The sequence below is a fragment of the Mauremys reevesii genome, linkage group 7 (assembly GCF_016161935.1).
Source record: "Mauremys reevesii isolate NIE-2019 linkage group 7, ASM1616193v1, whole genome shotgun sequence".
Lineage (NCBI taxonomy): Eukaryota > Metazoa > Chordata > Testudines > Geoemydidae > Mauremys > Mauremys reevesii.
In genome coordinates this window covers 77106543-77132961 of record NC_052629.1, presented here as the reverse complement: position 1 = coordinate 77132961, position 26419 = coordinate 77106543, and the positions used below count along the sequence as shown (strand labels likewise).

Genomic DNA, 26419 nt, shown 5'->3' with positions numbered 1-26419 from the left:
GTCCTTAACGGGATACTTTTTTCTACCTTGGTTTGTTAGCCCATGCCCTGCAAGAGTGCCTGCCCCTTTAAGTTCCAGCTGACTAGTGTCTGGCTCCTTGCAAAGCTGACAGCACCCCCTCATGCAGATGCATCTGGGCTGTTTGACTCCTTTGATGCGGTGACAAATGCTTTCTTAATGGGGGGTTATTATTGTAGGAAGCGGGAGGTGGCTCCAGCCAACTTTCTAATAGCAGCTGGGCCAAAAAACATAGGGAAAAAACACCATTAATCACAGCTTCCTGGAGCCCAAACAGAGCTGCCCAACAGGCCCAATGCCAGGGGATCTGGGTCCCCAGATGAACAGCAAAACAGATGCAGCACATCATCACCCGGCACCCAGTGTTCATGGCAGCAGGCCCCAACAAGTGTCCTCCTCCCCTGCGTGGCATGCCCGGGAAGGGCTCAGGTAGCATCCTGCTCCAGCTGGAGGAATTGGTACCTGAGTTTCAGGGGCAGGTTTAGGGGTTGATGTTGTTCCATCTGGATCCATCCCAGAGCCATGGCCATCCCGCTGCTACCTTACCCGCCACCCACATAGTCCTGGATGTCTCAGGTATACTCCCCATCCCCACCCAGCCTGGCCATCACCTAGGTTCACCCACACAAGACACAGAGTTTTGCCATCTCTGTCTGGACCGTCCCGACGGTCTTCTCCTGATGGAGCCTTTCTAGGGGTTCTGGGGCTGTTGCAGAGAATGAGGGGGAGGGGGAGGTGAAGGATGGGGGAGGAAGTGGAATACTTTTCAGCATCTTATAACTCTGGCGCATCCCAGAACTGGCCCCATCATGCCCCCTGGCATGCCCCAGCACCTCCTAGGGAGGAAGGCCCAGCACAACGACTGCTTGGGAACAGGGGTGCTGGAACAATTTATATAGCAGGGGTGCTGAGAACCATTAAACCAAACTGTAAACCCTGTGAATGATGGAAACCACTTCAAGCCAGGCAGAAACCCCAGCACCCCTAGTTCTAGCACCTGTGCTTGGGAAGCAGGAACCCTGGGAGATCCCAGCTTGAGGAATGGGTTGCTGAGGTGCCAGTTCATGTCTGGGAACCCCATAGTTGATCCCATTGTCCCTGCTGGCTCTCCATGGCTCTGACTTGCCTCCTCCCTGCTCTGAAATCAGGCAGGTTGTTCTGTGCTCCAAACTTCCCTCCAGCAGAAACAGAAAGCGAGAGTGGGAGAGGCTTGCTTGGGAGATATACCAACCCTGGGATGTCTACCCAAGATGAGATGCTGTCAAGCTCCCCTGATTCCCCAGAAGTAGATTATCCCCTGGCAACCTCTACTTTTGCCAAACCCTAGATCCCCCCCATCCCATAAAGGAACCTGGTCTGTCACCTGAAGATGCCACGGCCAACGGATGCACTGATGGATGGATGGCTCACGGGCTTGCCAGCTTTTGCTTTCTTGGCCTCCGCTCTGTTTGCCTTGGTGGCTGTGCGCTGTCATCCCATCAGCCATCTCCTGCATGAAGAGATGGGAAAGCCACAGGGTGTTACTGCAAGTCTAACATTTAAACTTCTCCCCTGTTGGGGGCTGATGGATCTGATGCTGGGCAAAGAGTGAGAACAAGGGAAAGGCCAAGGGAGGAGAGGAAAACCAGATGCCCTAGGATTGGTTAGAAGAGTTAAATCTGTTGAGCAACAATCAAGGCGGGATGGGCCCATGCCTGGAAAACAGCTGCTGGGTATAATGCCACCAGGGAGGCAGTAGGCTTGTTTTGCATGGGAGTGAAATTAATGGGGGAATGGGGTTGTCTGAGGAAAATCTCTGACAGTGTGACTAACAAGGCATGGGATAGTAACACCCATCCTATTGCTCTGACAGCTGACACCAGTTCTGACACCAGGGACGTCAGAAGGTCCAGAAACTATTTTTGAAAAGAAAATAAATTATACATGTGACTGCTCCCTGGGATGAGAGGGGAGAATGGGGCTTGGGTCTGCAGCGAGGGAGATAAATGGGGATGGGAAGAAGGGTTGGGGGGTCCAATAAGTGCAAGGGGAGGGATTAGGGGGATGAGGGGAGCAGACAGGAGGGTTGGAGAAACTGAGGGGTAGCAGAGGAAGTTGGGGGCTTGGGGTGGGGCTTTCAGCCCGGCATCTCCCCTTCCATGTGTGAGCTGGAATCTGAAGGAGTCCCACCCCTCTGCTGGGGTCTGAGCCCCTCTCTCAGCCCCTCCATGTGAGCTGGGATTTGGGGTGCGGGGACTGAAAATGATGTAGATTTAAATATCTGAAATCCAGAATTTTATAGTTATGTTATATAGTTTAGATACATGTCCCCCTGTGTGGGGTGAGGAATTTCACAGTGTGTGTGGGAGGGGCCTGGTTTGGAGGAGGGGTGGACTGGATAGACCTGGGGCATGGCAGGGGAATCCTCAGTGAAGCAGGGGCAGGAGTCCCAGCTGTGGAAGACAGTGGGAATGAGGGGCCCAGCTCAGAGTGCAGCTCAGGCTGCGTAACCTAGGTAGCACAGGGCCCTGCAATAGGTGGCTGCCTGTGACATGTGCCTGCAGCTGCACAGGGCAACAGATAGCAAGGAGCAGCTTCTTACCTGTTACTGGCTTTTGCAAAGCAACTAATGGCTTAGTGGGGTGGGAAGGGCAGAAGGAGCTGGAAGTGTTGGTGGGGGACTACATGTTGTGGGGAAAGGCAGGGTGGGGGGAAGAAGGAGGGAGACACACTTGTCTTCTCTCGCATACTTAAAGTTACTGTAACCCACATGTAATAAAACTGTCAAAGTTTGGGGACACAGACAATGGGTGAGATTTCCTTCACCTGCTCAGTTAGCAGCTACACATTGCAAACAAGTCACAGCACAAGCATTATCCCTGTCCCACTAGAACAAAATGTTCAGGAGCACTGAGGAATCACATAGCAACCAGGAGGCCTACTGGAAAGACCTCTGGAATGGGACTATTCCTAGCTATGCCACTGGCCTGCGGGGTGACCTTGTGCAAGTCACTTAATCTCTCCATGCCTCAGTTTCCCCATCAGCATGCCTGCCTAGAGTGCACCAGGCTGCAGAACCTCTTCTGGCTCCTCCAGAACCTCCTGCTGAGGTTCTGGCAGGTCTTCTTCTCACACCCACTCATTTATGCACACCTCTTCCATGTCCCCACAATGTCATGGGACTTTCCATTCACCTTCCTTCTGGCACTGGCCTAGACACTCATCCCTCAGTCCAGGAGGAGGTGTCACAACAGGGATGTTTGCTGAGACTGTGGGGCCTGCTTCAGTTCCTTCATCATCTCACATATCTGGGCAGAGTTACTGAGGGTGGCATCTCTTGGTTCCTTGAACTCCTTTGTGGAGCAGCAGGCACTGTCTGGGGTTTAATTCAATATAATCCCAACTATACATATAAAATGATGGAGTCTAAATTAGCTGTTAACACTCAAGAAAGAGGTCTTGGAGTCATCCTGGATAGTGCTCTGAAAACTCAATGTGCAGCGGCAGTCAAAAACACAAACAGAATGTTGGGAATCATTAAAAAAGAGATAGGTAATAAGACAGAAAATATCATATTGTCTCTATATAAATCCATGGTATGCCCATATCTTGAATACTGGGTGCAAATGTGGTCGCCCCATCTCAAAAAAAGATATATTGGAATTGGAAAAGGTTCAGAAAAGAGCAACAACAATGATTAGGGATATGGAATGGCTGCCATATGAGGCAAAATTAATATGACTGGGACTTTACAGCTTGGAAAAGAGACGACTAAGGGGGGATATGATTGAGGTCTATAAAATCATGACTGGTGTGGAGAAAGTAAATAAGGAAGTGTTATTTACTCCTTCTCATAACACAAGAACTAGGGATCACCAAATGAAATTAATAGGCAGAAGGTTTAAAACAAACACAAGGAAGTATTTTTTCCACACAATGCACAGTCAACCTATGGAACTCCTTGCCAGAGGATGTTGTGAAGGCCAAGATTATATTAGGTTGTGACGTTATTGACATAAACTGTGACCGTATAGATCATTGTTGCAACTATTGTTATATATGTGCAGCAAATATTGTACAAAGGTTGTGTAAGGTGTCTAAGGAAAGGTTATGATTTGCTGATTATGATTACGCTGTCTGTATGTGTGTATCATTTTTGTAGTTGAAGTTAGGAATATTGGCTATGTACTTGTATCTCAATGTGTTTTGATTCTAAGTATCGTAGGATCATAGAATATCAGGGTTGGAAGGGACCTCAGGAGGTCATCTAGTCCAACCCCCTGCTCAAAGCAGGACCTAATCCCCAACTAAATCATCCCAGCCAGGGCTTTGTCAAGCTTGATCTTAAATACCTCTAAGGAAGGAGATTCCACCACCTCCCTAGGTAATCTATTCTAGTGCTTCACCACCCTCCTAGTGAAATTTTTTTTCCTAATATTCAACCTAAACCTTCCCCACTGCAACTTGAGACCGTTACTCCTTGTTCTATCATCTGGTACCACTGAAAACAGTCTAGATCTGTCCTCTTTGGAACCCTCTTTCAGGTAGTTGAAAGCAGCTATCAAATCCCCGCTCATTCTTCTCTTCTGCAGACTAAATAATCCCAGTTCCCTCAGCCTCTCCTCATAAATCATGTGCTCCAGCCCCCTAATATTTTTTGTTGCCCTCCGCTGGACTCTTTCCAATTTTTCCACATCCTTCTTGTAGTGTTGGGCCCAAAACAGGACATAGTACTCCAGTTGCGGCCTCACCAATGCCAAACAGAGGAGAATGATCACGTCCCTCGATCTGCTGGCAATGCCCCTACTTATACAGCCCAAAATGCCATTAGCCTTCTTGGCAACAAGGGCACGCTCTTGACTCATTTCCAGCTTCTCATCCACTGTAACCTCTGGGTCCTTTTCTGCAGAACTGCTGCCTAGCCAGTCGGTCTCTAGTCTGTAGCAATGCATGGGATTCTTCCGTCCTAAGTGCAGGACTCTGCACTTGTCCTTGTTGAACCTCATCAAATTTCTTTTGGCCCAATCCTTTAATTTGTCTAGGTCCCTCTGTATCCTATCCCTACCCTCCAGCATATCTACCACCCCTTCCAGTTTAGTGTCATCTGAAAACTTGCTGAGGGTGGAATCCACACCATCCTCCAGATCATTAATGAAGATATTAAACAAAACTGGCCCCAGGACCGACCCTTGGAGCACTCCGCTTGATAATGGCTGCCAATGAGACATGGAGCCATTGATCACTACCCGTTGTAGCCTCAGTGAAGCATTTGGTCAGCTTCTTGAGAAAGGACTGTTCTCAGTAAGTGCCCAGTCACGAAACACTTAATTGACAAAGTCTTTGGGAAACACCAATCCATATCTGAGCTTTCCTGGGAACGTTCAAACTAACATGTAAACAATGGCCTCGGCTTGTAAAGAACTGAGTCATGCATGGACATGTGACTTGCCCACGTGACTTCAAACTCTATCTTGCTTCTGTGATCTTCCACAGGGCAGAGAATATAAAAGGTCCTGGAAACCCATCCATTTTGTTTTCCATCCTGCTTCTGACCTCTGGAGGGACTTTGTTACTAACTGAAGCTCTGAACAAAGGCCTGAATGACCCATCCAAGCTGTGGATGTACTACAGAGACTTGATTTGAACCTGCAGTTTATTCTATCACTGCTACAAACCTGAACCAAGAACTTTGCCATTACTGTATGTAATTGATTTCATTTAACCAGTTCTAGCTCTCATCTATATCTTTTTCCTTTTATGTATAAACCTTTAGATTTTAGATTCTGAAGGATTGGCAACATCATGATTTGTGGGTAAGATCTGACTTGTATATTGACCTGGGTCTGGGGCTTGGTCCTTTGGGATCCTTGGTCCTTTTTCTTTTACTGGGGTATTGGTTTTCATAACCATTTGGCCCCATAATGAGTGGCACTGGTGGTGATACTGGGAAACTGGAGCGTCTAAGGGAATTGCTTGTATGACTTTTGGATAGCCAGTGGGGTAAAACAGAAGTCTTCTCTGTTTGGCTGGTTTGGTTTGCCTTGGTGTGCAAAGGAACCCCAGCCTTGGGCTGTGACTGCCCTGCTCTAAGCAATTTGTCCTGAATTGATAGTCTCAGAAGTGTCCCACCAAAGGCAGCATCGTTATACAGGGTTCAAAAAAGAGCTAGATACATTCATGGAGGATAGGTCCATCATTGGCTTTTAGCCAGGATGGGCAGGGATGGTGTCCCTAGCCTCTGTTTGCCAGAAGCTGGGCCCAGTATCCTGTCTTCTGATAGTGGCCAATGCCAGGTGGCCCTTCCTGATGATAAGAGGGTAAGTGGCATTGTCACACTGCCTTTTTATTCCATTTTGCCACTGAAAATGGGGGAGGGGAAAACTGGAATTTGGGGAGGGGGTGTTAACTTTTTTGTGGGGGGGGGGAAACAAAGCTTTTTGAAAAATAACTTTTCCTCTAAAAAGGCTTCTTTTGTTTTTCTACTGAGAAATTTGTATTTGGAAAAATGCTGAGCAGCTCAAATGTATGCATGGCCACATTTGCTGCCTGCCTGGGGGAGAAAAAAAAACAGCCACTGTTTTAATGAACCCACTGAGCAAAACAAACCCTTGTTGAGCCTGATGATGATGAATCACTGGTCCCAGGAAAGCAGAGCACAGGGCTTGCAATGTCTTATTCCATCCCTCTGAGTGACAAGAGGGTGAGATTGGGCCTGGAGGATTTATATCTGATGAGAGACTTTTCCTGCAGTGTGCTGGAATATGAACTCCTTACTCTGTGACTTCCTCAGCCCTAGAGGCACTGAAGCCAACAGATGGCTAACCCCAGTGATGGACAAGTCAGCAAGAACATTATGGTTTGACCAGGAGAAGGACCTATTGCAGATTAGAAGGTTAATTGGTAACATGTCCTGTTAATGAGCTCAGTGCCCCTGCTACTCTCTCCTTTCCCTTTACCCTGGGACACGGGCTGCTTGAATGGGTTACTGTGACCCCTCTGGGGGTCAGAGGTTGAATTGTAGGAAACACTTTCTAAATCTCAGGGTGGTCCAGCTCCAGAACAGGCATCCAAGGGAGGTTGTGGAATCCCCACCAGTGGAGGGTTTTTAAGAGCAGGTTGGACAAACATCTCTCAGGGCTGATCTAGGTTGACTTGGTCCTACCTCAGCACAGGGGGCTGCACGAGGTGACCTCTTCCAGCCCTGCATTGCTAGGATTTGCTGATCAATTGGGAACAGACCCCGAGTTTCCTCTCAGGGACCAAATACGATGGCTGATTTTGGCCAATAGGTTCCTCACAGGCCTTCTACTCTGGCTCCTGCTTGCCTCACAGAGTTCAGCAGCTGGTCCAGTGAGCTCCAGAATCTCCATGTGAGCTCCATGGAGCTGCCTATTCCCTGCCCTAACCTTCCCCCGAACTGCCCAGCCCGGCTTCCCCTGGCCTCTCATACAAGGCACTGCTCGCTCCCTGCATGTGACCCCCAGCATCTTGGCCAACCCCAGCGGTTGCTACCCTGAGCCCCGTGAGCTGCTGTTTTAGGATATCACTCCCTACTGTGATTTGCCCCCCGGCTCAGACAGAGATCTCTAACTTCCCCCCAAGTTTGTCCAGCAAGTCTTGGTCAGATCCACCCCCCGAAGGTTGACGGTGCTGTGCCCTGTAGGCGTTTCAGAGCAGCTGCTCCCCCCAGGTGCTGCCAGACTGACTGGGCTGGTTCAGACCAGACACTGGGGTGGGGAGGCACAGCAGCTGCCTTGGGACTTCCCAGGGGACAATTCCCTAAAGCAGCTATGGGGGGTCGGGGAGTGGTTTGCACAGGCCTGGACACCCCTCTTCCACAGCTGCCTCCTGGGGCAGGGCCAGATGCCCTGCTCTCCCTCTGCCATCCCAAGCAAGGTGAGGGTGCCAGGTCCCCTCCATTCCTGGGCCTGCTCAGCCCCTCTCTGTCCTCCTCAGATTTCCCCCCACCCCTCCAAGAAGTTCCCCTTCTGTTTTCACACAGTCCTTGCCCCTCCCCCAGTCTCTGCCTGCACTTTGTCCCCAATTTCCAGGTCCTCCCGTTTTCCCAGCATCACCCGCACCCTGCCCTGTCCATGGGGACCCCCCACCCGGCTCTGTCTGACTCATAGGAGGCTGGGGTCTCAGCTGTGCAATGGTTCCCCAGAGGGTGGCTCCAGCAGGGGGTTCCATTGTCAGGTCAGACAGGGCCCCTTGGCAGTGACCTTTCCCCAGCCTGCCTTGGTGCAGGGCAGAGGCTGCTCAGTGCCTGGTGATGGGAGAAGAGGAGACTTGGGGGAAGGGCATGCTGGGGGCAGTAGGGCCAGCACTGTGCCCCCGGCTGGTGGCCACTCAAGGGGAGGAAGGCGGGTTTGGAAATCAACCTGTCTGTGCTCCAGCTTTCCCCTCCGTTCCCAGCCTTCTCTCCACAGGGCTCCTGGGGCCAGTGCCAGGCCTGACCCCTGGAAGGCGCTGGTCCTTGGGGAACACTGCCACCACTGGCTGCTCCCCATAATCTGTGTGGCCATGGTGGGCTGCACTGCGTTCGGCTGAAGGCCGCCCTGGGACCTGATGCCAGCGATGGGGCCTGGCAGAGGGTTCCCTAAGCAGGCTGGACTTAGGGGGATGTCCTGCTGGCTGGATGCCCCATATTCAGAGTCTATCCAGGGCCTGACACTGTCCTTCCCCAGCAGAGAGGGTCCGGTGTCATGCTGGGGTTCGGTTCCCCACATGGCAAACCCCATCAGCCAACGGTTACATGTGGGTACTCAAAGCACAACTGCCCAGGGCTATGACTGTGTCTGGCTGCCCCCCCATTGCTGCTGGCTGGGCGGGCCACAGTTCATTGGTGGGTAACCAGCAAGTCCATAGGTACAAGCCCACAACATTTGCTTAATTAAAAACAAAAAGGGGTGAAGGCGGAGGGGTGGAAGGGGGGACAGACTTTTTTTCTGTTTTAAAACTTTCCACTGAATTTTTTTCTTTTTCATTTTCAAAAATCAGAAAAATTGAACCATTTGTAATGTGTAAAACATGATCAGGTGACTAAGCCCAATCTGTTTAAAAAAATTGCAATGTAATGAACGGTTTGTAAACTTTGGGACCAGTGTGGCTGGGCTAGCCTTAACTTAACCTAGTTTATGTGCTCTATCCTGCCAGCAGTGGTGATGCCGAGTGTGGGTGGGTGGACTTCAGACCTAGGCAATGCTAGAACTGTAGGGGGAAGAGGTGTTGAGACAGGGATGTGGGCAGGACCTTGGACCGGGAGAGGACAGGTAGAAGCCAGGAGTGTGGGCAGGGGGGCTGGGGCTGGGGCTGGAGCTGGGGAAGGCAGAGAGAGAACAGGGACAGGAGCTTGAAAGTGGGGGTATAGAAGCAGCAGAAAGGGACACAAGGTGGTTGGTTGGTTACCAATACAGCTGGGTGGTGACATTTTTCATCCAAACCTTTTTTTGGCAAACAGTTCAGATTTGGTGATAGCAAAATGCGTCATGAATTGGGGTCAGTTTCACCAAATTGTTCATCTTGGGCAGGGGGTGGGTGGGAATGAAGCAAATAAAAAGGAAACATTCTCTCTTTTTCAGAATTTCTGATTGGAATGACTTTTTGTCTCAGGTTTTTCTTTAATTTTATTTAAAAATGCCAAAAGTCTTAAAAAGCTCAAACTAGAAACAATTTTTTTCAGCCTGCTGAAAATCCTCCCAAACATTTGTTTGGTTTGGTTCTTCAGAACTGCCAGTGAACAAGAAAAGGCATCATTCTCCTAGCTCTAGTTACAGGCGAGTTCATTGTCCACTCTTCTAAAGACAATTACAAAAATAAGGCTCAGGAAATGTCTTTCCTCTAAGCCGATGCAATGAGCAATAACCCTGGAGGCCGACACAGGGAATGACTGACAGGAACAGGAACATTGGGGGTTCCCAATCTTTGACAATCTCCCTCAAAGACAGTTCCTGGTGGGGGGATTCTCTGCTATGAACATGTGGGCCCATTCCCCCTTGTCCAGCCCTGGAGGCGGGATCTGTGGGGAATCCCCTTCCCCCTGGACCTGCTCTTGGCCTCATGGAGGGTTGAGGGAAGCCTGACTGTTCTCATCCTTGTCTTTCCTGTGCTCTGCAGAGGCCCGAACCTGGATTGAGTCCCCTGAAGGTGGGGGGAATGACACCTTTCCAGAGTGTTGGGGTGCAGATCCTGGGGAGCCAGGCTGCTGACTCAACACAGATGTAGCTGGGATGGTGCCTGGGGACAGAAATGTTCATTTCGCTCTGGCTGATACAGGCACTGTCCTGCCTGCCCCTTCCTCGTCATTTCTCCTCTAGGCCCTGATCTGCAAACACTCATGTGACAGGCTGGCTGACACACCCATGAGTTCAGCCCATTGGAGTCAGTGGGATGACACACGGGAGTCCAGTGAGCGTGTGCATAAGGGCTCACGGGACCAGGGCTCTTGTCCCTACACAAACACTGCTTGTGTGACAGATCAGGCTGCACAAATACAATCACCCCGACCCAAATCCGTCTGCTTATAATGGAGGGACACACAGAGGGCGGGTGGGGTTGGGCGAAGATTTTACTTGCTATATGTAGTGCCTTTGTCATTACTTCACTATGGACTTCCCAGTTCTTTAATGCCTGGGCTGGTGGTGGTTACACAATGTGATGTTTGTACTGGCATACAGCTCAGATTGCAAGGTCGCAGCATGCAATAAGTCCACATAAATCATATCAGATGCTTTTCCTTTGGCCACTACTCAGTTAACTCTCAGTTTTCTAGCAAGTTGGAGAAACTTTATTTTTCCCAATAGAAACTGTGCTGGGTTGGCTCTGCCTCCTGCTCCTCTATCTCTGCTGCTCGAATTATCATTTCAACTCATTTACCCGCTACTGGAGTGAGGTTTAACTGGTCCGTAACCCCTAGAAACACCTTAGTAGCACAATGCTGGTGACCCTCTCATCCTCAGGTAGTGCAGATGAGTTGAGTAGTAGATGGCATCATGTTTTGTTAGTAGCTGTGGTGAAGACTGAAGCATAGATGTCCTGCGATGTCCTCCTCATGGATCACTCCTGCTTGCCCAGCAGACCTAGCAGGCTTCCTCCTTCTGACATGCTTAAAAAGTCCATTTTTGCTTGGAGCATCTCATTCACTATCTTCTCAGTGACCTTCCCGACAGGCAGGTAAAGGACTGTTGGGAAGCTAGACAAGATGGTAACAAGAGGCTTTCTTTAGGACATCACTGACCTTCCTCACATCACATCACATCCTGCCTGCTCAGAAGGCGTCCACCATATCTTGGGCATGGAACCAGGACCTTGCCGGTGACCTTCGCCAGCCAGGTCGTCACTAGCCAACTGCCCCAGGAGTGGGTTTGAGACCACTAGTCACCCACTTGAAGCATGGCAAGAGAGAACCCCATCCCGCATTGATACAGTCACTCCACTGGAGAACCAGACTGAAAAGTGGCTCTGTGGGTGGAGGGGGCTATCTCAGGCTGCAGACAGTCCAGCCTAGTGGACCTGTGCCCAGCCCAAAGTAACTCTTCAGCCTTGCAATGGAAGACACCAGAAACAGCTTTCTTGGCCTGTATGAGCAGGTGTGAATATGTCCACTTGGACTCCAAATAGAGTCGCCAGTTAGACCTTCAGCCTCCTGTGATGCTCCTGTGTCCTGCCCAGCTGCTTCACCTCTCACAAGTCACCAATAACACAGTGCGTCCTGCAAGGACAAGGTGGGCCAGTGGGGGGCTTTGGTATCTCATCAGTGCTGGTGGACCACAGATGGCGATACAGCTCCACCAGCTCATCACAAGAATTATCATGGCAGAGTGCACAGAACCTTCTCCATCTCTGTGGGAGTCGCTGTGGGGCCAGACTGTGAAGGACCATCCAAACATGGCCTCCACCTCTAGCTCTCCAGCTGACTACACAAGATGGAGATCCAACCATGGCCAAAAGGACTTCCTGACCAAGAGAAGGCCAAGCCATGGCTTCCCTGTATGATGGGTTCTTCCCAAGACAGGAGAGTAGAAGCTTTGGCCTCCTTAAACGGGGTGCAGCTTCTGCATCTCTGTATCCAGAGTAGGCTGGGAAGAGGCAGAGCAACAGGGAGTGCAGGTTGGACATGGGAACTCCGGGTTTTTTTCAGGTTGCAGAACTAAAAGCAGTCTGCCCAACCTTCACCCTGACCCCTGGCATACAAAGCCCGTTGTAAAGGGCCCCCCACTCTGAGAGCATGAGAAGATGGAGCTGGGGGTGCACAGTTCTGAGGCTGGAAAGGTGCAGCACAGGAGTGGAATGGGCTCCAGAGCAGGAGAAAAACCACACAGCCTCCCAGGTGACTCTCAGTAGCCCTTTAGATGCTTTTCTTGCAAAATTTCCCACCCAGGAGGGGTCAGTCAGAATCTGCTGTGATAGTGGTGGGACCCTTCATGGGGCCAGTTACTGCCCTACAGTGATTGGCTTTGGAAAGAGTTTTTAACAAATTCTAGGCACCCTCTCATACTGCCTGCCATCCTCAGGGCCGGGCTGGTCCTGGAGAACCCACCACATCTTTTTGTGCCCCCTTGTCAGGCGCAAATAGCCTATCCTTGGTGACTCCCATGGGGGAGGAACTGCAGAGAGAGCATGAAAGTACCAAATGAGCTCTTAATGACCCAGCCCCTTGCCTCACTCCAGCAGAGAGGACGCTCTTTCATCTGGCATTTTCCCGAAGAACCATGAGATTGCTGCATGGGGAATGGAGATTCTTCTGCTCTTACAGCTCCAGCAATCAGTGTATCCCAGAGTGACATGCACACCAGGTACCCCCAGCTTGCAGGGACAGTGAGTAGGATTGTGGGGAGTGCAAAGCCCCATGGGTGAGGGATCATGGATGGGAACTTGGAATGGGGGGGTGGAGGGAACTAAAATACAATGGGACATTGGAATCAGTAGTGCAGGGGTTCTCAGCTGGAGGGGTGCAACCGTCCTGCCTTTCCCATAGTGGATGGGAGGGGAGGGCTAGCTGGATCCCAGCTAAAGGGAGAAGGGGGTAACTAGATCCCACTTGGGGCGGGGAGCCAGGACTAAGATAGCAGAGGCCTGCAGGTTGGGATTGAGAGGTACTGGCAGAGCTGTTTATGGCGGGAGAGGGAAACAGGACTAAGATAGCAGGGGGCTGCAGGTTGGGCTTGAGGGGCACTGACAGAGCTATGTGTGTGAGCCAAGGACTGAAACAGAGGGGGCTGCAGGTTTTAGCAGAGGTGTCTTGACAGTGAAGGAGCCTAAGATTGGAGTAACAGGGGGACTCTGGGTCAGCAGTGAGCTGTCCGGCCGAGGGGAGGAGGCCCAGAGGTCTGGAGTCACAGGTGGGCTCTGTGGGCTAGGCCGGAGACTCATTGGCAGAGCTGGGCATGGAGATCTCAGGCCTGGCCTAGCAGAGAAGGCTGCGGGGGCAGAACTAAGTGGCCAGATCTGCAGTGTTGGCATCAGAGGTGCAAGTGAGCCGGTATGCCCCAGTATGGTGTACCGGCAAGAGCCAGTGCGCTGTACCTGGGTGGACTGGCTTCCCCAGCCAGCAATTTAAAGGGCCAGGGGTGGGTAGCGGCAGCAGGAGCCCCAGGTCCTTTAAATTGCCCCCCAAGCCCTGCTGCTGGAGCCCTGGGGGTTGCGGCGGCAGCCAGGACCCCTGGGGCTCCGTCGGCAATTTAAAGGGCCCAGGGCTCCACTGCGGTAGCAGCAGCTGGGAGCCCCTGGCCCGTTAAATCACCGCCGGAACCCCCCACTGCCACTGCTACCCCAAGGCTCCGGCAGTGGGGCTTGAGTGGTGATTTAAAGGGCCCGGGGCTCCCACTGCCTCTACCCTCCTGGGCCCTTTAAATCGCCACTCGAGCCCCGCTGCTGGAGCCTTGGGGTAGCGCAGGGGTTCTCAAACTGGGGGTCAGGACCCCTCAGGGGGTCGCGAGGTTATTACATGGGGGGTCGTGAGCTGTTAGACTCCACCCCAAACCCCACTTTACCTCCAGCATTTATAATGGTGTTAAATATATAAAAAAGTGTTTTTAATTTATAAGGGGGGGTCACACTCAGAGGCTTCCTGTGTGAAAGGGGTCACCAGTACAAAAGTCTGAGAATCCCTGGGGTAGTGGCAGCAGGGCTCTGGCAGTGACTTAAAGGGCCAGGGGCTCCCGGCTGCTGTGGGAGGGCAGGGGACTGGACTCGATGACCTCTCGAGGTCCCTTCCAGTCCTAGAGTCTATGAAGCTATGGAGCCCCCAGCCCTTTAAAGCTCCGCCAGATCCTGGGGTCCTGGGGTAGCGGTGGTAGCCGGGAGCCCCCGGGGCTCTGGCGGTGATTTAAAGTGCCTAGGGCTCCACTGTAGTAGCAGCAGCTGGAGCCCCCAGGCCCTTTAAATCACCCCCAAACCGCAGGGCTCCTAGCTGCCTCTGCAGCTGGTAGCTCCAGGGGTGATTTAAAGGGCCCGGGGCTCCCAGCTTCAGCCAGAGCCTCAAGCCCTTTACATCCTGATTTAAAAGGCCCGGGGATTTAAAGGCCCTACCTCTTCCGGTTGAGGCCCCACTCCTCCTCAGGACTCCGGAGTACTGTTAAGTCCTTTAAGTTACTTTCACCCCTGGTTGGCACCCTCTGTAGTCCTGCACTGAGATGCTGACCACAGCCTCAGAGATTCTGAGGCCAGCAGGGACCATGGGGACCATCTAGTCCAGGGATCTCAAACTCAAATCACTATGAGGGCCACATGAGGACTAGTACATTTGCCTGAGGACTGCATCACTGAAACCTTTTCATACAACGATACAAATGTATAGTCAAAAATGAAAAAAATGAAGAGTAATATAGTATGATATTAAAAGTCAATGTATTAACTTTTTAAAAACTATAATGTGAAAAGTCAGTGCTAATTTTTGACCATCATTTCCTTTTTGGTAATTTAGCTGGCAGCAAAAACAACAAGGAGTCCTTGTGGAGTCCTTAGAGACTAACAAATTTATTTGGGCATAAGCTTTCGTGGGCTAGAACCCACTTCATCAGATGGCAGCGTTTTGCATCAACCAGAGCATCAATATTAGGTTTGATATCCTGAGATGAAACCAATATCAATGTTGCTTGTAAATGTTCATCAGTGAGCCTTGATCTTAACACAGTTAATCTTCATGGAAGAGAAAAACTGTTCACATATATATGTACTTCCAAATATTGCCATTACCCTTGAGGAAGCAGAGAATAACATGGGAAATCTTTCCTGTGAAAGAAACTGGTAGAGTTCTGGAATTCCAACATCTGTATACTTCTGCTTCAAAACGGCATCACACTGAAGCTCCACTAACTCCATCTGCATTTCTTCTGCAACATTGTCAATTTTCACAGCAAATGGTGTGGAAAAAAGTTGAAAATATGGTTCAAGTGCCTTGAAATCTTTAAACTGCACATCAAACTGTTTGTGTAAGTTAGAAATGATCTTTGCATATTCTTTCAAGGATTTGGGTTCAACTTTTCCTAAGGAATTCAGAGTTGAGAAATTGACCAAATTGCCAGCAGTCAGCTGTTTCCCCCACAAATTAAGCTTGACTTTGAATGACTTAACACTGTCATACATCTGTGTTATCACCTGTTTTCTACCCTAAAGCTTCAAGTTCAGTGCATTCAGGTGATCAGTTACATCTGTTAGAAAAGCAAGGTTGCAGATAAAAGTGGAATGAGCAAGGTGTGGAGCCTCCTTGTTTTTCATTTTCATGAAGGAATCAATCTCCTCTCTAAGAGCAAAAATATGCTTAAAAACATTTCCACAACTCAGCCATCTAATTTGAGTGTGATACAGAAGTTCCCCATATTCGTTGTCCATACTTGCTAGAAAAGAAGTGAACTGTCTGTGATTCAGCCCTCATGCATGTATAAAATTAACGGTTTTAATAACTACATTCATAACTTCCTTCATCTGTAGACTTTTACTACACAGGGCTTCTTGGTGCAAAATGCAATGTATACTGGTGAAGCTAATTCCTGGTATATTGAGGCTGTTCAGTTTGGTCTTCAATAATCCAACCACACCGATGTTTTCAGAGCACATTGATGGCACACTGTCCATAGCCAAAGATACGAGTTTGTTCCATGGCAGCACAGCTTTTTCAATGCACTCTTCCAGTCCTTGAAATATGTCACATCCCGTTGTGGTACCCTTCAGTGGCAATTCTTCAGTTATATTCAAATTACAATCCACACCTCTAATGAACACTGCACACTGTGCGGTATCTGATACATCTGTACTCTCATCAAGAGCAATTGAAAATGCTTCAAAGTCTTTTGCCATTTGAATCAATTGTTTTTTGCACATTATCTGCTAAATCCGTTATCCTGCAGGCAACTGTATTGGCAGACAAGCTTATGCCTTCAAAAACTTTCTTCCTATCAGGACATAAAGTTTCACTGGCCTTCACAAGACATTATTTTACGAATAAGCCTTCTGTAAAAGGTCACGATGATTTAGCTATCATTTAGCTCATCACAAAACTTGCTCTTACCAAATCTTCGCTAGACTTGTTAATCTCCAAAAATAAATTTCTTTGCTTGGCAAATGCTGCTTTAAGTTGCTGAACTTTTTCCTCTATGATTTTTCTGGTGAATGCATCATATTTTTCACGGTGCATTGTGTTGTAGTGCCAACGCACGTTATACTCCTTGGGAACAGCAAGCGTTTGCTGACAAATAAGTCATTGAATTTTGTCTTTTACTTCTGTGAAAAAATATAAATTCTCCCATTTGTCTTGGAAAACTCTTTTCTTCCATGAGTGTTATTTTTTTGACACCAAAGTCATTTCTTAGGGGTAAAATATAAACACTCAGTAATGCACCTCACTCAAAGGATAAAACATGCATTTACTTTTGGAATTACTTTGGTTAAAGCCCTGCCCCCGGCCCCACTCCACCCCTTCCATGAGGCCCTGCCCCTGCCCCACCTTTTCCCACCTCTTTCATGCCCCCATTCCAACCCCTTCCCCAAAGTCCCCACCCCAACTCTGCCCCTCCCTGCCCCTAATCCAAGCCCTTCTCCAAATCCCTGCCCCAGCCCCGCCTCTTCTCCGCCTTCTCCCCTGAGTGTGCCGTGTCCCTGCCTCCCCCCTCCCTCCTGGAAAGTCCTAAGTGCCACCAAACAGCTGTTTGGTGGTGGGAAGCACTGGGAGGTAGGCGGAGGAGTGGGAACGTGGCGCGCTGGGGGCGGGGGGAGGTTGGGCGGGGTTGGGAGTTGGCACCTATGGCGGGCTGCAGGAAATAGCTCCGTGGGCCACATGGGCTGCTTGTTTGAGACCCTTGATCTAGTCCGTCCTCCTGTGTAACACAGCCCAGAGAACTCCCACACGTGCCCAGCTGTTTGGTAAGCAGCAGTTCCAGTGGCTGAACTAAAGACAGCCTCTGGCTGAGGCAGCCCAAGCAGCACTTTGCAGGCTCGACAGCACCCAGGTGAAGCGGAGGGCTCCTCCCGCTGAATGCCACTGCCACAGCTCCCCTCCTTTCCTGTTCACTGCACTCAGCTGCATCACCCAAGCAGTCAGACACCCCAGCAGAGCAATTGCGGCCATTACAGCCAGCACATCTCACAGGGGGGTAGAACATGAAAGGTTTTAGCTGTGTGACTAGTGCACTAATTGCTCGGTACAGTCTGGGGACCTGTCAGACCTAGGCATTTAGTGGGCAAAGAGATGAAAAACACATAAGTATCTGCAAGCGCTCTGCTTCCTCGGGGGTCTGCCCTCTGTGATCCTCCATTGCTGGTGGGTTTTCCCAGGTGTGATGTACTGGAATGGAGTAAGCAATCCAAGGCGCTGGCAGGACAGACTGCAGCTTGCTGTGCTGTAGCAGTGGGGAGCTAACCCAGGTACAAAACCTCCTCTGAGTCCAGACCGTCAGTAGCTCTGATTCTGACCTGCAGGACACAGAAAAGGGACCGTGGCCGAGCAGCAACTTTGCAGAGCAGAGCCGCCCTTCTAGCAGCATAAGCTGCGGTGTTTTATGAGTCATGTGACTGCTCCGGCCTGCCAGGATCGCTACGCCGTATCGCCGGTGTGGCCCCAGGCAGGTCCCTCGCTGCTCTCTTGAGTAGCTGGCTTTATGGAACAATGGTAAAATCCACATTATGCTAATCCCCGCGCTGCATAAGCGATGTTCCCACAGTCAGTGTGCGCCAGCCTCTCTGTGGTGATTTAACAGCAGAGGCTGGCATGACGTCAGTCACTAATACTAAGTCTGGAAATGAGTAGAGTGTCCTGGGGACTCCTGGCCTTGTGCTGCCATGCAGGGGGAGTGAGGGGTAAAAGGCCACCTGTAGACGGGCCGGACTCACCCCTGCGGCGCCTCCTGCTGGTGACTCCGGGAATTAGCTCCATTCCAGTGCTGGAGCGCTCTCTGCAGGCTGGTGATCCGCCTGTCCTCTGGCCCCCGTGTCCCTCCCTGGACCCGGTGCCCTTTCACATGGGGTGCTGCCCCTGGCAGTAACCCCTTTCTCTCTGGGTCTCCCCTCCTTGGGGAACCCCCACCCTCTATCCCCTTAGTATTGGCTACTGCCAGTCATTGTCTAGCCCCACACTCTGGGGCAGACTGCAGTATCAGCCTACTCACCACTGGCAAAGGGGTTTGGACCTGCTGCTTTGGCCTACCCCGGGCTGCCCTCTGCAACCCCCAGTACCAGTTGGCCCTTTGCTAGGCCGCAGCCTGGGGCTTTCTAGGCTGGAGCTCCCCAGCTCCTCTGCCTTTCCCCAGCCCTACTTCACCCTAGGTACCTTGCCTATAGCCCCTGCAGCCAGGCCCTTCTTCCTCCTCAGGCAGAGGAAGACTGTCTGGGCTTCTGGCTTCCCTGGCCTTTTTTATAAGGCCTGTGGCTCAGTTTGGGGTGTGGCCCCAGCTGCAGCCACTTCCTCAATCAGCCCAGCCTTGAGAGCAGCCGCTCTCAAGCCCTGCCAGGCCACTTTTAAACCCCTCACAGCCGGAGCAGGGGTTCACCCTGCTACACCACCCCTTAGGCCAGCTACCAATACTGCGACTAGCCACGCAGAAGGACACAGCCTGCATGGGGCCATCATGCCCCTCGCCCCCCATGCACCTGTGGGCGGATCCACCCCATCCCAATGCATGAGCCAACATTGCTGCTCTGGGGGGAGCAGACCATGCCAGAGTAGAGTGAGTACAGGGTATTACCTCTCTGCTCCGCCTGGGGCAGCATGGCGCCCCTTGCTCAGGGCAAAGCCACCCCTGCAACCTTTAACCTGTTAATTCCCTTATGAGCAAACAAATATTCAGTCCCTTGTAATAAGTTTCCCCACCACTAGTGCAGACTAGAGACATGCAGGTCCCTGGAACAGGTACCTCCCCACTGCTAAAGTGTGTCACTGCCTCCTATTCCCTAATGGGCTGAGGCACAGGGGTATAGATATGCAGCAAAAACACCCCCAGGATGGCAAATCTCACCGTGTGGGTCAACTGGCTCGCAGGGCTAGGCAGAGTAGCCACTTGGGCCGGAGTCCCAGCACTGAGCCCCTCCCTGGGTTTCAGAGTCTGGTCTCCAGCCCAAGCATTTGCTTTTAACCCTGCAGCATAAACCGGAGCTAGCCAGACTTGCTGCTAGGAGCCTTTTTCTGTTTGGCTGTGTAGATGTACACAGACCGGCTAAGTAACTGGCCCCCATTCACGCATGGAGTTGTTGGTGGAGCAGGGACCTCCTGCATGCCAGGCCAGTACCCAAACCACTGGGCTGCCCTGTGGCTCTTGCTGGGTTTTCTGAATTTGAGGCAAAATCTCCCCGTGCAGAGACAGCCCGAGACCTAGGCACCGCTTAGCTAAGTGTGTAAGTGGCACATCAGCAATGCCTAACTCTTGTGCTGGTTAATTTCACTTGTCTTCACCCTTGTCCTGCCTGCCACTGCCTTTGTCTCCTCTACTGCATTTGTACGCACACCTGGCATAGTCTGCATGGTCTTTGGGTGCTGACTGTGTTGCTTTCACATCAGCATCCCACCCTGTGACTTTGCAGTGCTATAAATATTAAACAGTAATAAGCCTGTGTTGGCATCAGCAGCAACTCATTAGACTAGTTTGTGTAGCCTGCGTTAGAAGAGTTCCGGTCTCTGTCCCCACTAGTGCCTGGGCCATAGAAGAGTTTAATCAGCCTGTTACAGGTGCTGGTCCAGGTACTTTGTCCTTGAGCCTGTTGCGTGGGATTTTCAAGAGCACATGATGAAAATTTTTACCCTATTAAAACAAACTCCAACCCCATTGCAATCTCCAAGAACCCGTTCGCCCACCTCACTATATGTTGCTCGTCTCTTGCATGTTTCAAGGTTTGAGATACTCTTGTCCAGGCATTTAGCGTTTGCATTCAGCTACAGACTGGATCCAGATGTTTGCAGAGTGTGCAGGGACTTCCTTGGGATCATGGAGAGCAGCGGGCATTGTTTGTATTAAACTGTGGCTGAGGCTGTTCCCTTCACAAGGAGATGGGCATGCTGAAGAAATATAGAATAATAATCCCTAGCTCTTATCTAGCACTTCTCAGAGTGCTTCACCAAGGAGGTTAACGTCCCCATTTCACCGATGCGGAATCTGAGGCAACATGACTTGCTCATGGTCAATCAAAAAGGTAGCAGTAGAGCTGGGACTAGAATCCAGGTCTCCCAAGTTACAGGGATGGTTCCATCCACTAGACCACACTGCCTGTCTCACAAGTCAAAAGTAAGGGGGATGTTCAATGAGTTTTAGGCTGGATATAAACTCTCCAGCTTCAAAGCATAAATCATCCTGTAACTAATGGGGAACTAGGAAGGAACTTTTCCTGGGGGCAGGATATGCCATAAGTACCCACTGCAAGGTTTCTTGCCCCTTCCTCTGAAGTGTCTGGTGCTGGACTGGCCTAGGTGGACCCAGTATCCAAAAATAAGGCTTTATTGTGTTTGTACAGAAGCCCGTCCAGCAGCAATAGTGCTACTTTATTTGCTGTGCAACTCAATCGCTGCATAACCAAGTGTGGGGTGGGGATGGGGGGGGGCGGTGTTTCATGGCCAGTTGGCTAGAGAAGGTCAGACTAGATGATCTGGTGATATCTTCTGGGCTTCAACTTTATGACTGTAAGTAGCCCAACTTGGCTGCCTCTGGTTTCAGGCTGAGATTAAACATGGAACAAAACGTGGGGAGGCGTGGGCCCCTTTGAAGATGAATCCCATGGGAAAATGTTGCTTTGCACTGGAGGAAGTCCTGATCGATTTAATGGCCGCAGAGTCAAAGAAAAGCCACAGAAGCATAAGCCTTCATCCTCTTCCTGACTGTGGTGGGGGAAGAAGCCATGAAATCACCTCTGCAGAGGAGGCTGAAAGAGACGAGATGGGTGTGTTTGTACAGGAATCTGAAAAACACCGGGAAAGACGATAACGTCCGAAGGGTATCAACTCCTCGTTTGCGCCCAGCCCCACAGAGAGCAGATCCGCATGGAACATTGCTTGAAAGTAAAACCTGTGCATCTGAAGAGCTGAGTCACTGATAATGGAGGGGATTGGTTAGGGGTGGGGGGTTGATAACCTCATCTGGAAGCAGCGATAACAGATCCAGGCTTGATATTAACTAACGCAAGATATGGCTAAAGAGCTGCAGGAGTTACTGGCTCATCCATAACATCCAATAAGAAGTAGGTGGGGTAAGTGTCATTTATAAAGTGGTTGCTAAGAAGAATGCAGGGCATGGAAAATGAAAAGAACCAATAAGCTGTAGGTAAAAGGAGGGGCAGGGAAGGATGTGGTACTACATAAGAACATAAGAAAGGCCGTACCGGGTCAGACCAAAGGTCCATCTAGCCCAGTATCTGTCTACCGACAGTGGCCAATGCCAGGTGCCCCTGAGGGAGTGAACCTAACAGGCAATGATCAAGTGATCTCTCTCCTGCCATCCATCTCCATCCTCTGACGAACAGAGGCTAGGGACACCATTCTTACCCATCCTGGCTAATAGCCATTTATGGACTTAGCCACCATGAATTTATCCAGTCCCCTTTTAAACATTGTTATAGTCCTAGCCTTCACAACCTCCTCAGGTAAGGAGTTCCACAAGTTGACTGTGCGCTGCGTGAAGAAGAACTTCCTTTTATTTGTTTTAAAACTGCTGCCCATTAATTTCATTTGGTGGCCCCTAGTTCTTGGATTATGGGAATAAGTAAATAACTTTTCCTTATCCACTTTCTCAACATCACTCATGATTTTATATACCTCTATCATGTCCCCCCTTAGTCTTCTCTTTTCCAAACTGAAGAGTCCTAGCCTCTTTAATCTTTCCTCATATGGGACCCTCTCTAAACCCCTAATCATTTTAGTTGCTCTTTTCTGAACCTTTTCTAGTGCTAGAATATCTTTTTTGAGGTGAGGAGACCACATCTGTACACAGTATTCGAGATGTGGGCATACCATGGACTTATATAAGGGCAATAATATATTCTCAGTCTTATTCTCTATCCCCTTTTTAATGATTCCTAACATCCTGTTTGCTTTTTTGACCACCTCTGCACCCTGCGTGGACATCTTCAGAGAACTATCCACGATAACTCCAAGATCTTTTTCCTGACTCGTTGTAGCTAAATTAGCCCCCATCATGTTGTATGTATAGTTGGGGTTATTTTTTCCAATGTGCATTACTTTACATTTATCCACATTAAATTTCATTTGCCATTTTGTTGCCCAATCACTTAGTTTTGTGAGATCTTTTTGAAGTTCTTCACAATCTGCTTTGGTCTTAACTATCTTGAGTAGTTTAGTATCATCTGCAAACTTTGCCACATCACTGTTTACCCCTTTCTCCAGATCATTTATGAATAAATTGAATAGGATTGGTTCCAGGACTGACCCTTGGGGAACACCACTAATCACCCCTCTCCATTCTGAGTATTTACCATTAATTCCTATCCTTTGTTCCCTGTCCTTTAACCAGTTCTCAATCCATGAAAGGACCTTACCTTTTATCCCATGACAGCTTAATTTACGTAAGAGCCTTTGGTGAGGGACCTTGTCAAAGGCTTTCTGGAAATCTAAGTACACTATGTCCACCGGATCCCCCTTGTCCACATGTTTGTTGACCCCTTCAAAGAACTCTAATAGATTAGTAAGACACGATTTCCCTTTACAGAAACCATGTTGACTATTGCTCAAGAGTTTATGTTTTTCTATGTGTCTGACAATTTTATTCTTTACTATTGTTTCAACTAATTTGCCTGGTACCGACGTTAGACTTACCGGTCTGTAATTGCCGGGATCACCCCTAGAGCCCTTTTTAAATATTGGCGTTACATTAGCTAACTTCCAGTCATTGGGTACCGAAGCCGATTTAAAGGACAGGTTACAAACCTTAGTTAATAGTTCAGAACTTCACATTTGAGTTCTTTCAGAACTCTTGGGTGAATGCCATCTGGTCCCGGTGACTTGTTAATGTTGAGTTTATCAATTAATTCCAAAACCTCCTCTAGTGACACTTCAATCTGTGACAGTTCCTCAGATTTGTCACCTACAAAAGCCAGCTCAGGTTTGGGAATCTCCCTAACATCCTCAGCCGTGAAGACTGAAGCAAAGAATCCATTTAGTTTCTCCGCAATGACTTTATCATCTTTAAGCGCTCCTTTTGTATTTTCATTGTCAAGGGGCCCCACTGGTTGTTTAGCAGGCTTCCTGCTTCTGATGTACTTAAAAAACATTTTGTTATTACCTTTGGAGTTTTTGGCTAGCCGTTCTTCAAACTCCTCTTTGGCTTTTCTTATTACACTCTTGCACTGAAGTTGGCAATGTTTGTGCTCCTTTCTATTTGCCTCACTAGGATTTGACTTCCATTTTTTAAAGGAACACCCCAGAAATAAATGCCAGGGCTGTGAACAGGCCTGCAGAAGCTGTGCCAGAAGGAATCAGTTGCAGAGGTGTGTAATGCAAATTGTGTGCATGCAATCACAGGATGGGAAGACGCCAGTTGCAGAATTGGGCTGAAATTCACCTCAGTGCAAAGAGCCAGCACAGAGCCCAAACACCACCGAAGTGCTAGGCTGAGAGCCTGCTGCGCAAAGTGAATTTCACTCTGGATGAACTGTGTGTGGGAAATAGGGTGTCCTGTGTCCATGTGGAGGCAAATTAAGAATAAAAGGTCGCTGGCCGGCCTGACCTGGAGACATCAGATCCATGTGCCTGAGGCCCTACCTACAGCAGGACACCACACACACACAGGGCTCGTGACTCACCCCCTGCCTAGCACCGGGATAACCTCATTGACACCAGTGGGTCTACTCCTGACTTACACCAGTGTAAGCAAGAGGAGAATCAGGCCCCTAGGCAGTTTTGAATTAATTAATCTGGGGCTGAAATGAACCCCTGGGCAAAGGGCCCTCGGAGCGGCTCCATAGTTGTTAGTTTGTATGGCATTAGCATCCCCTTGTAGACCAGGCTCCCACTGGGCATAGCCCTTGAGGTGGGGTCACCAAGACCAGTAAGGATTGCTTCCCACAATTATAAATTAGGTGCACGCAAGTGAAGCAACTTGCCCAACACTACCTGGCAATCAAATGGGGTCTAAAACTCACGGCCGGTTTCCATGCCCTACCCGCTAGCTCCATCTGCTTCCCTTGAATGCCCTCTTGGGAACAAATCTGCACTTGAAAAACAGAATTCCCTCCAGATAACACTCTCCTCTCCCCACGAAGATCAGCAGCAGGGCAGATTGAACTGTGTGCTGCCTTTTCCAGGCACGTGGCTGGCCTGAACCAAAGTTGGCAGGCCTCTGTGACACGACTGTTCCCCATCTAGCTCCTATTGCTGCCGTCACAAGTGTCCTACCGCCTCATACGCATCAATGATCTTCTCCGCACAATGCTTAGTGAGATTGCCCGGCGCTAACCCTATTTAGAGAAGGAGAGGAGAGTTTCAGGCTGTTATTTCTGATGACGATTATTAAGTATTTATATTATGATAGTGCCCAAAAGCCCCAGTCGTGGCCAGGATCCCACTGCGCTGGGTGCTGTACAAACACAGAACCAAGCGATGGCTCCCGCCTCAGAGATCTGACAATCTAAGTATAGGACAAGAGACTACTGGGAGCAGTGAGCATGTTGGGCAGTGGTTTCAGCACGCCAGTGCCTAACCATTGTCGAGGTTGCACAGGAAGTCTGCAACAGAGCTGAACCCACATCCCCTGATGGCTGCAGGAGGAAGGGTTTGTTCACGCATGTCTACAAGTTCCCAGCCAAACCCCTCTGGTGCTGCATGGCAGGGGCCATTTGTGTCTGTTTTGCAGAGGTGAGCACACGTGACATCTTGGACGAAAAGGAAGTGGAAGAATTAGACAGCTTGGAGTCAGGGAAATGCTTAGAGATTTCAAATCCAGTGTTGTGACCTCTCAGCCACAATTATATTGAGTGAGAGACCCATACAAACCAGTATGTGCATGCGCCCAGCTGGGGTCTCACAAGAGCCCCTGCATTCGCACGTACCAGGAAAACTTCAGCAAGAGCCACCCTCTGACTGGGCTGAGTGTTGGAGCAGAGCTGTACAGAGATAGGACGTATTACTATTTATTACTTGTTTTACCATAGTGCCCCAGTCATGGACCAGTTCCCCCTGTGCTAGGCGCTGTTACAGACAGAGTACTAAAGGACAGTCGCTGCCCCAAACAGATTAACCACATGGCTTCCACTTAACCACGTGGCCATTCTCCCTCATCCATGTGGTATCAAGTGGAGTGCTCCAGGGGTCGGTCCTGGGGCCAGTTTTGTTTAAAATCATTATTAATGATCTGGATGATGGGATGGATTGCACCCTCAGCAAGTTCGCAGATGACACTAAGCTAGGGGGAGTGGTAGATACGCTGGAGGGTAGGAATAGGGTCCAGAGTGACCTAGACAAATTGGAGGATTGGGCCAAAAGAAATCTGATGAGGTTCAACAAGGACAAGTGCAGAGACCTGCACTTAGGACGGAAGAATCCCATGCACTGCTACAGATTGGGGACTGACTGGCTCAGCAGCAGTTCTGCAGAAAAGGACCTGGGGATTACAGTGGATGAGAAGCTGGATATGAGTAAGCAGTGTGCCCTTGTTGCTAAGAAGGCTAACAGCATATTGGGCTGCATTAGTAGGAGCATTGCCAGCAGATCGAGGGAAGTGATTATTCCCCTCTATTCAGCACTGGTGAGGCCACATCTGGAGTATTGTGTCCAGTTTTGGGCCCCCCACTACAGAAAGGATGTGGACAAATTGGAAAGTCCAGCGGAGGGCAAAGAAAATGGTGAGGGGGCTGGGGCACATGACTTACAAGGAGATGCCGAGGGAACTGGACTTGTTTAGTCTGCAGAAGAGAAGGGTGAGAGGGGATTTGATAGCCCCTGAAGGAGGGTTCCAAAGAGGATGGAGCTAGGCTGTTCTCAGTGGTGGCAGATGACAGA

At 49.9% G+C, this 26419-nt stretch overlaps 1 long non-coding RNA gene across 1 annotated transcript in view; it reads left to right on the top strand.

Moving 5' to 3' along the window:
* Nucleotides 1-21341, top strand: part of LOC120369135 — a 37987-nt gene extending 16646 nt beyond the window's left edge. The window contains exons 2-3 of the long non-coding RNA XR_005582943.1: nt 12667-12791; nt 21129-21341. This is a non-coding gene — a long non-coding RNA (uncharacterized LOC120369135). The remainder of the gene's footprint in view (nt 1-12666; nt 12792-21128) is intronic.
* Nucleotides 21342-26419: the final 5078 nt, after the last annotated feature.